Raw genomic sequence first — 10,897 nt, 5'->3', positions numbered from 1 at the left:
ATTTCCCCCACTTTTTTCAAAGCCTTCAGTGAATTTCAATGTGTGGGGCCCAGCTCCATTTCAGCTAGCCACTGGGTTCGGTGGGAAACCAGCAAGAGTGGAGGGACCGCGCCATCTTGTGGCCGTGTTAATTTATCACTACTTTTTAAAAGTTTTATTGCTTGGTGGAACTCTTCAAGACTGAAGTTTGCACGGGAGCCACGGAATACATCCTGGCCCACTGGAGGCAGTAACTGGAGGCTCTGTGAGTCAGGGCATCTGCACTCTCGAATGCACCTAGCCCCACTGTCAGGGCCCACTTCTGCGTACCTGGGTGGGAGAAGAAGGTGTGTTCCCATGTGAACTCTGACTCCCCAGGGCCAGGGCCATGGAAACTGCAGTCACCCCTCCAGCAGATCTGGATGGCCACAGGGAATCCCTGCAGGAGTCAAAACTCCCTGCCACACGGGACGCTGGCCACCAAAGGGTTCCCTGTGGCCTCTGATGAGAAACTGGAGAATACATGGGGGCCGAACTACAAGATCTGGGGCACCCAGCAAGGCCAGTAGAAAGTCATATCTAATTTAGGGGGTGCCCCAGCACTCTAGGCTCACTTGGGAGACATTGCTACTTCTGCTTTATTTGCTGCTGTGATAACTAAGGTTTGGAGGAAAAAGCAAAGACAGGTAAAGAAAGCACAGGTGAGGAACTCGGAGAGGTTGTGGGGTTCTGAGCTCCACCTGCAGTGAGCATCCCAAGTAAGCAAAAGAAGCCTGAGACCGGATATCACGAGGGAAGCAATGGAAGAGACAGTGGAGCCTGGTGCGGTGGCTCATGCCCGTAATCCCAGCCCTTCGGGAGGCCGAGTTAAGAGGATTTCCTGAGCCCAGGGGTTCGAGACCAGCCTGGGCAACTTGGTGTGACCTCAAAATCAAAAAATTTGCTGGGCATGGTGGTGCATGCCTGTGAGTCCAGCTGCTTGGAAGGCTGAGGCGGAAGGATCAACTGAGCCCAGCAGGTCGAGGCTGCGGTGGCCGTGAGCATGCCACTGCACTCCAGCCTGGGTGACAAAGTGAGATGGCAACTCGAAAAAAAGGGGACAGTGGAGACATTTCCCTCCCTTGTATGGGCAGGCAGTAGGGCTCCAGATGCCTCTGTGCATGTGGGCAGTCCTGCTGTTGTGCACCCCTGCTAAGCTTTGAACCCTAGGGGCCAAGGTCATCCATTCAGTCTTCTGAAGATCACTCCTTCGTGCAGATCTCAGAGGTAACATGTGGGCATTAGGTGAATGACACCAGACACTCCATTTCACAGGGAACAAGGGAAGGGTGAACACCATCCAATCTGGTTTTTCTTTTTTTTCCTGAGAGTCTTGCTCTGTCGTCCAGGCTAGAGTGCAGTGACACACTCAGGAATGCCGCAGCCTTGACCTGCTGGGCTCAGGTGATCCACTGGCCCACACCATACCTGGCTAATTTTTTTGATTTATCATAGAAATGAGGTCTCGCCAAGTTACCCAGCTGGTCTCAAACTCCTGGGCTCAAGCTAGGATTATGGGTGTGAGCCACCACACCCGGGCCTGTTTTTTCTTATGCTGCTTCCAATTTCTTTCTTAGTCCTTGCGCTGGAGGGTGTTGTGAGCCCCCAAGGTGTGCTTTGCCCGCAGTGCTCTTTGGCCGGAAAGCAATGGTTCACGCCTGCTCCGGGCAGGCATCAAAACCAGTCCCGCTGCCCGGACTAGGTGCTGAGCTGGGTTCAAAGCTTTGCCTGGGAGGCCAGGAACCTGACCGGATGCCATTTCCTAGGACTCTTGGAAGGGGTGGTTCTACTTGTGGTGAGTATAGGTTCTCCCCGAAAGGGCAGGCACAGCAGTCTGGGTCCAACAGAGATGGTTCGTGTTTCCCATGCTGTCTCCCAAATCCCTTCTTGACTGAAGCACTAAATCCTGAAGTGACTTTTAGTTTGTTTAAATGAACCCCCAGCCCTGTGTACACTGAGGCCCCGTCACCCGAGTGGGACTGTTCCTTACACATTTGAACAAACCCAACTCGTTTCTGCCGAAGGGGTGATTCGCCGCCCCACTGTGTGTGCCCTGTGGTGCCGTCCACACTGAGGGACGGTGTCTGACGGGCAGGTGTGGTTCTCCGGGACTCATCGATCAAACCCCCTACAGGGCCCTATGCTTCCTTCCAGTTTGGTAGCGTTTTGGTCAGTCCTGGCCCTCTTCAAAGATGGTGTATTATGTCTGACTGCTGCTCCAACAAATCACCCCAAACCTAGTGGCTTAAACCAACACGCATTTGTTCTTAGAGTTCTGGAGATCGAGTCTGAAATCAGTTTCATCTGGGCCGAAGTCAAGGGGTTGCCAGGCCCGGTCCCCAGGGCTCTGAGGGGAGGGTTGACTTCCTGGCCTTTTCTTCCTTGGCTCGTGACCCCTTGCTCATGTCACTGCACCCCCTTGCCTCCGTCGCTGTCACACCGCCTGTTGTCGCTGGGACCTCCTGCCTGCATTTCGAAGGACCTTTGAGATTAGGCTGGGCCCACCCGGAACATCTAGGACACTCGCCCCATCTCAAGATCCTGAATTTAATCCCAACCACAATGTCCCTTTTGCCGTTTGAGGTGACAGTCATGGGTCTGGAGGATTGGGGTGTGCACAGATGTGACCACGGGCTTCTCTCTGCAGAGTGCCTCTGAGATGGGGGATCAGGCCCCCTGTCCCCTCACTTAGCTTTGGCTCTTCCCAGTCTTCTTTTTTATTTGTTTAATTATGTATTTTAAGAGAGGGTCTCAGTCTGTGCCCAGGCTGGAGTGCAGTGGGAGGGGCACAGCTCAGTGCAGTTTTGACCTCCTAGGCTCAGGTGATCCTTCCACGTCAGCCCCAAGTAGCTGAGATTGGGCGTGTGTCACCCTGCCTGACTAATTTTTTTTTTTTTTTTTGAGTTGGAGTCTCACTCTGTCACCCAGACCGGAGTGCAATGGCCGCTCCTGGCCACCGCAGCCTCGACCTGCTGGGCTCCGGCAATCCTTCCGCCTCAGCCTTCCAGGTAGCCGGAACTACAGGCGCGCGCTACCACGCCCGGCTCATTTTTGATTTATTGTAGACATGAGGTATCGCCAAGTTGCCCAGGTGGATCTCGAACCCGCGGGCTCAGGCAATTCACTCACCTTGGCCTCCCAAAGCACGGGATTACAGGCTGAGCCACCGAGCCCAGCAAGTTTTGTTTTTCAAAGAACACCACCAAGAAAGTGAAAAGACAATTTACAGACTGAAAGAAAATGGAAATTATTTGCCAATCATATTGTACAGGGATGTAGGAACAATAGCTAAACATCCTTCCAGCTCAAAAATAAAAGGGTGAACAATACACTGTAATACAGGCAGAGGGTTTGAGTAGCTATTTCTAAAAGGAGATACAAATGATCACTATGGACACGAAAAGATGCTCGACATCATCAGCCATTAGGGAAATGCAAATCGAATCCACAATGAGTTACCACTTCACAAACACTAACACATTAACGTGACTGTGATTTTAAAAAGTGAACTGTAACAATTGCTTCATTTAGATGCATTTGATATTCACAGAATCCTCCCCCTGTGTCACTTAAGGCCTCAACTCCTGGTCCTTAGGCTTCTGATGGAATCTAGAACTCTGCGGGAGACTTTGTGGGCTCCTTCAGAGACGCCTGGAGGGTTTGTGGGCTGAGGCCCCACCGTCCGCCCGGTTTCCCTCCTCTGGCATGATGGAGTCTATTCACTAATTGTGTCCCGTCCACATATTCTTTCTGCTTTTTCAGTTGAACGTGAGAATTCTGAAAACACACAGGCAAGGGAAGTGTGTGCTCTTTTAGCCAGTTAGGGTGGGAGCTTTTCCCCCTATTTTTAAAGATAATTTGGGATTTGGTAGCTTGATCTAAACGGGCCACTGACTGTTACATCTGACCCTCTCACCTGTCTTCCACCTTTCGAGGCCAGTGCACCATGTTGGAAGCCCAGCCTCAAACCCTGGAGTTTATCTCTGATCCCTTGACAAACCCAAAGACAAATAGCCTTGGCAATGCACTCGTGTCCTGTCCCACCTCGACGGCAAGGTGTCCATGGGTTTCATCTGTCCTTCTAAATCATGTGTCAAACGTTGCTCCAACCAAGGACTGGGTCAGACCCAGCCACTGGGCAGCTGACAGGAGATCTGTGTATTTGAGACTAGAAGCAGAAGCCAGAGGCCCTGACTCTTCTTCCTGGTGAACCATTGGATCCGCAGCTACATCTTTAGAGCCCATCTATTTGCTTGACTCCACAAAATGTCAGTGCATAAAAAACAGGCCCCATCAGTAAGTTTGAAATTAAGTTTTATTTAAATGGGTAAAACTTTATCCTTTTTCTTTTTTGTAAGTTGAGGTCTCACTCTAGTGCCCAAGCTGGAGTGCATGGCACATGTTTGGTTCCCTGCAACCTTGACTTCCTGGGTTCAGACAGTCCTTCCACCTCAGCCTCCCAAACAACTGGGTGCATGCCCACATGCCCAGCTAATTTTTTTGATTTTTTTTTTTGTAGAGATGAGGTCTTGCTATGTTGCCCAGGCTGTTCTTGAACACCTAGGCTCAAGCAATCCTCCTGTATTGACTTCTCAGAGTGCTGTGATTACAGGTGAGAGCCACCACACCCGGCTATTCATTCTTTTAAAAATGAAAATGCATAGCCGTGAGTGATGCATCTGTAGTTCCAGCTACTTGGAAGGCTGAGGTGGAATGATTGCCTAAGTCCAGCAGCTTGAGGCTGCGGTGGCCCTGAGCGTGTCATTGCACTCCAGTCAGCCTGGGCGACAAAGAGTGAGACTCCAATTAAAAAAAAAGAGCAAAGTTATTGACCGAAACAATAGTACAAAGCTGTTTATAGAAGAAACTGAAAAGCGGTCACATTTACCCGTATGAAAATGCCCCTTCCTGGTCCAAGTGTGAATCCCATACTGCAGGCTTTCATGAGATTTCAGATAAATTCCTGCCCTGGATGCATCATCTCCAGTCTCGTCTTCCCTCAGCCTCTTCCATCAGCTCACACGAGCGATGGCTGGCTGCTGAGGCGATTCCACAGTTGTTCTTTTGGTCTCTGGTCATCTTTATGTAGCCATCCACGTCCCGTTCTACGCCCCAGCTGAAAAGAGAGCACTTTTTTTGTTCCACAGAAAGAATAAAGCACATTGGCTTATTAAACATGAACACTCGATGTGAACAGAGTACCCAAGGCCACACATTTAACAGAAAGGATTAGGAGAGGCAGATATTTTTGCTCGTCCTTGACAAGTCCTTGAGGCTAAACCTGCTCATAACTTTTATCCCAGACCCAAAACTGTGACCTTTCACAGAACTGTAATATCAGAGACAAAAGGACAGGATGTATTTCCAGCCAGATGTGTTTCAGAAGTAAGGAAATTTTCAGAATTTAGGATGGTAAAATGCAATGGCACAAATTCTACACCAATACCGCTTGCGACACCACACTCACCATGTCCCCAAAGGCATTCACGGCCATCATGAAGCCATGCTTCCCTTCCCTGTATTCCCGATTGTGCTGTTCGATCCGTTTCATATTCTCTCCCACACTGCTCTCCGCCATCCTTCTTCGTTCTAGAGGCAAATATGTCACTGATGGTCTTTATTTCTACTGACAATCCAGCCCATGACATCAGGTGGAACTGCAGACAGACATGGAAGAGAAACCGTGGCCAGGGAGGGCTTGATACTTCTGGGAGCTGTTCTCCAAGCTGAGATACAGCAGGAATGTGTGCCCACATTGTGCTCATAATCGGTGCCATGCGGTTATTGCCTTAAGGTATTGGTAAGAGCTGGCCTCTAGAAGGCCGTAATCTCAGGCTATATCTTCGAACAGGAAGGAGCATGCTCTCTGGGAAGCCACTGGACCGTTTCAGATTCCACCTCTTCCATATAATTTCCCATGTACAGTCTTCCACTGGCTCCATTGTGCACCTAAACTGTGACCACGTGTGGCAGCAACTGAGGCTATTCCCAACAAAAGGCAGCCCGGACGAGAAAAGGATTTGTCTTAAAAACCTAGGAAGGGAAGGAAATGAGTATCTGATTAGATGAGGCCTTCTTGAAATAGCCATCTTATTCACCTTGAGAAATTGAGGCCACCATGGTGGAATAAAAATACTTAAATTATCCTGCCCATTATTTGCTCAAAGACTGTGGAAGAGGCTGAGTGTGTGGCTAGAGAAAAACATGCCAAGTAGATGTAGTGGATGGACCCACCAGCATGAAAAGCAGCCTGTTCAGAGCTCCAGGAATTGAAATAGAAAATTAGGAAATGGTTGGACCAGTTTTTGTATCAATGGTACTGAGGTTACCCAGGCAAAACCTCACTAATGAGGATGTCTAATCCCAAGTAGGGACAAAGTGATCTCCAAGAGGTAGGAGGCCATCTCACACCTTCTTCTAGGTTAGCCTACATCAGGAGGTGAGGGAAGTCTCCCAAACTCCTCTTCATGTAAGAAACCCCTCTGGAATGCCTTCCCAGGAGACACTGGGAAGCATCCCAGGCTCCCACAGTCCCACACACGAGCCAGTGGCGGCAACACCCCAACTCACTCTCTAAATTTGGGGACCAGCTCAGGTGACAGAACTTCTGGAGGCCAGAGTCCCCCGGTGTCAGACCGGCCAGGGGTGGGCAGCTCCCAGGAACCAGGCTCAGTCTCGGGCCAGGTCCTCTGTTGCAGGCTTCCACCATCCACTCAAACTCACTTGGGCCCCAAGATGTTTGCAGGGGTGCAGGGAGTGAGGGGGATCTGTGCCTGACTGCAGGGTCCACCTTCCCTGTCACACCCTGCCAGCCCTTGAAATATCATGGCTCATCAAATGCGCCCCTACAGAAGGAGGTGATGGATTTTCTGGGCCCCACGGGGGCCGCTGTCCCTCTTCAGCCCACTGGGGTTTCACTGGTGGTGGCCAGAGCTGCACAGGCACAGCGGCAGGTGCAGGGTCAAGGCGTTTCAAGTCGTCTGCTGCTGCTCCCAGGCTGCGGATTTGTGCTTTAAAGCACCCCCCCCTCCATGAAGCCCAGGCTGCCCCAGCCACACCACCTGGCTGCGCTGTGACTGCCTGCCTCAGCACCTGGGAGGGACCTTAGGGGCAGTCCCAACATGTCCCAGGGTGGGGCGTGCCAACCTCAGTGGGTTCCCAGGAGCTGAGCTGCTCAGGTCTGCTGCCTCCCTGCAGCTCTGGGATCAACTGAGAACTCCACTGAATGTGCTGGGTGGGTGGTTCATGAAAAGAGGTTCACAGCCAGCCCCATGTGGACTTTCAGCCAATCATGGCTTTTCCTTTAGTCCTAGAGTTTTAAATTAAAATCTCCCGTGTGCCCAAGAGCCCTTATACTCTAGTCCCCTATCACAGCAAAGGGAGGGTCGGGTGGAAGATTGCAGAACCCAGGGCAGCAGCGCTGTCTCCAATTTAAGGATGGGGTGAACTGGGTTTTAGGAGAATCTGAAGGGGAAATACATCTCCAAAACATGTGATGGGTGTTCAAGACCAAACCCTAGGAGGAGAGGAAACTGGGTGGATCTCCAGAGACCTTCTGGCATTTAGCTCCCTCCACTCAGAAATTCCTTCATCCTCCAAGTAACTGAATTCACCGAGTAACTGAATCAGCCATCAAGAATTAATGTGGCTCCAACTTTGTGCTCATTGTTCCTTACTTGGTACAGTGGGAGCATGTCCTTAGAAATAAGCTCCATGTACCTTCCTTTTCTGAGGCCCAGCCTTTCCTTTTTTAAACCTAAGATTAGCTGGACCTGTGGCTCATGCCTAAAATCCCAACACTTTGGGAGGCTGATGCAGGAGGATTACTCAAGGCCAGAATTTAGAGACCAGCCTGGGCAACATTGCAGGACCTCATCTCTACCAAAAATGGAAAACTAGCTGGACATGGTGGCACACGCCTGTAGACCTAAGTACTCAGCAGGCTGAAGCAGGAGATTTGCTTGTGCCCAGGTTTAAAGGCTATGGTGCGCCATGATCGTACCAATGCGCCATAGCCTGGATGATAGAGCAAGACCCTGTCTCAAAAAAAAAAAAATCCAAGATTAGCTCAGTAATCTTGCTTTAACAGCAAACAGGCACAGAGCTTGACAGATACATTTAAGTGAAATTAGGACCAGGCTTCTTAGTGCAATAGGTAACAAGGGAGCTGACCTGGTGGGACATCTCTCCAGGAACCTGAAATGCATTTGAAAGAAGCCATTCTTGGGTCCCTTGATGAGAACTCTATGATCTGTACTGAACTCTTGTATGTTATTTCCCCTGACATCTTAGCAATGAACCCGAGGAAAAATCAGATTCCTTATTCAGGGGGTGGAATAGTTCTCAGTGGTAGAATCCGAGACCTCGGTGGATGCTGTGGATTGGAGGATGACGTCTAGAGATGCTTGGGACCATAGCTACAGATCTCATTTGAGGACAATGAGAGCAAGACAGGGAGGCAGCGACAGCTGAGAGGCTGGGAGGAGGAGGGGCGGAAAACAGGACACAAGAAAAACAAGCATAAGCCATCCGAGTGCAGTCAGTGATGAACACAAGATCCAAAGTTTCTATTGAGATTTTCCTGGGTTTGGGATTTGGGAGATCATATAAGGAGTAGGGGATGCTAGATTTTAGGGTTCTATTTCCTTTCCATGGTCTCAGTTATTTCAAAAAGATTATCTTATGTGTGTTTTTAGAATTGGTGAATGAATGAGCCTTATATTTTTAATACTTGAGTTGTCACTGAAACATTGTCACTCAATGTAGGTTTTCAGCTCTGATAATGAGTTGATCCTAGGGAAGGTGTAGGGCTTTTGTCTCCTAAAAAGGATCACACAAGGAAGCACCCAGGAAGCACACAGCAAAATGCCCTGTTGGAAGCTGGTGTAGGAAGATGCTGAGGCCCTGTCTGGTCTCAGCAACACACCTTCTGTACAGTGACAGAAATTTTCTGTTTCACCACACTTTCATCAGACTTCTGAATATTCATCTATGCCCATCTGCGCCCTTCCTCACAAAATCCAGTTTAGCATAGAGCTCTTCTAAGTCACTTAGCAAGATCCCCCCACCCTCTGTTATGACCGTGTAAGCGAGAAGAAGTCAAGCCAGCAAGCTGAGTTTAATTAATTAGAGTTTTATTAACGCATGGGTCAAGAACAGGCAAACTCCAGGAAAAATAACTCTTGACAAATTGGTGCAGTTTGTGACAAGCTTCTATAGGTAAAATTTGCAGTATTGGCTACGTAGCAACTTAGTGACCATAGCAACTATTAACTAACAACTGGGCAACCAAAATGGGAACTTTTGATTGTTAGGGAGCTTTGATTAATTTATGTCCCCTAGGTATAGCCAGTGTCCAGAAAGTCCCTGGAGTTCTGCCATTAAGATATAGCTTAAGGTACTTACACAGAGACAAGGAAGAAGAATTATTACACAATGGAGTTACCTTGGTTAGGTTACTAACAGAATATAAGGTGTAACATTTGATTTCAGTTAACAAAACATACAATTACATGGAACTTATGGCAAAGGAGTTTTGTAACAGCAGGAAATGGTCAGCACAACCTTCCCAAAGGAGACAAAGCTAGGGGTCTGTGGTCATGGGAACATTACTGTAATCATACATAGGCATTGATTCTTAGGTCAGGCAGGTAACTAAGATGAAAGTTTTAAACAAAACGGAGTAAGCTGGTTAATATTATTATTTTGCTAGCAATTTGATTTTATTAACTGATTTAGCTCATTTCACCTCGACATCTGATCATCCTCCATATCTGATTGGGGTCCTCATGCCCCCCCCATCTCCTAGTTGATGTCTGACCACTTTGGTCTGCCTTCAGCAAGAATCTTGTTGTGTCCATTTAGCTGGAATACCCCTTACCCCTGGAATACCCCTTACCCCTTACCCCGCTCCTTGGCTGCAAATTCCCACATGCCTATCCTGTATTTGGAATTGAGCCAATCTCTCACCCCCACTGCTACACTCCATTGCTGTGGTCCCCACACAGACCTCAATGATCATGGCTGGGTATGGTGGTTCACGCCTGTAATCCCAGTACTTTGGGAGGCCTAGGCAGTAGGATTGCTTGAGTTCAGACTTAAATTGTATGCACCAATATATCAAAAGGCTTTTTTCCCTTAAACTTACCTGAATAAAAGCATCTGATCAAAAAAGCAAAAATGAATAATTTTAACAGGCAGTTCAGTTTATCAATAAGAGTTTAGAAGACAACAAAAAGTGCATATATATATCTTTTTAAAACTTTACGTAAAACAAATAGATCTTACAGTTTATTAAATCAGCAAACAGAATCACCCAGCCATACTTTAATTAGGAAAAATGATGATATTGATGACAATAAAATAGAAAAAGGAGAAAAGAAAATGTACCTCAGACCAGAATACCATAACAAAAGTTTTATGGAAGCTGCATTTTACTTGAAAATCCACCCACTTTACTAACACACATTTTAATACTGTAAACAAACATAGAATCTGGGCCAGGCATGATGGCTCATGCCCATAATCCCAGCAATTTGGGAGGCCGAGGTGAATGGATTGCCTGAGCCCATGGGTTCGAGACCAGCCTGGACAACTTGGTGAGACCTCATCTCCACAATAAATCAAAAAATTAGCTGAACGTGGTAGCACGTGCCTGTAGTTCCAGCTACTTAGAAGGCTGAGGTGGAAGGATCCCTTGATCCCAGCAAGTTGAGGCTGGAGCAGGGGCCATGAGGGTGGCACTGCACTCCAGTCTGGGTGACAGAGTGAGACTACAACTAAAAAAAAAATCTGCAGAGACCATGAAACAAGTATGTTTACACTCATACAGAATTGTTTTCCTACAATGAACTGAACTGTCTTTTTTTTTTTTTTTTTT

Source organism: Carlito syrichta, unplaced genomic scaffold (assembly GCF_000164805.1).
Source record: "Carlito syrichta isolate Samal-C Ts95f unplaced genomic scaffold, Tarsius_syrichta-2.0.1 Scaffold317539, whole genome shotgun sequence".
NCBI classification, from domain to species: domain Eukaryota; kingdom Metazoa; phylum Chordata; class Mammalia; order Primates; family Tarsiidae; genus Carlito; species Carlito syrichta.
Note: the sequence above shows the minus strand (reverse complement) of the source record.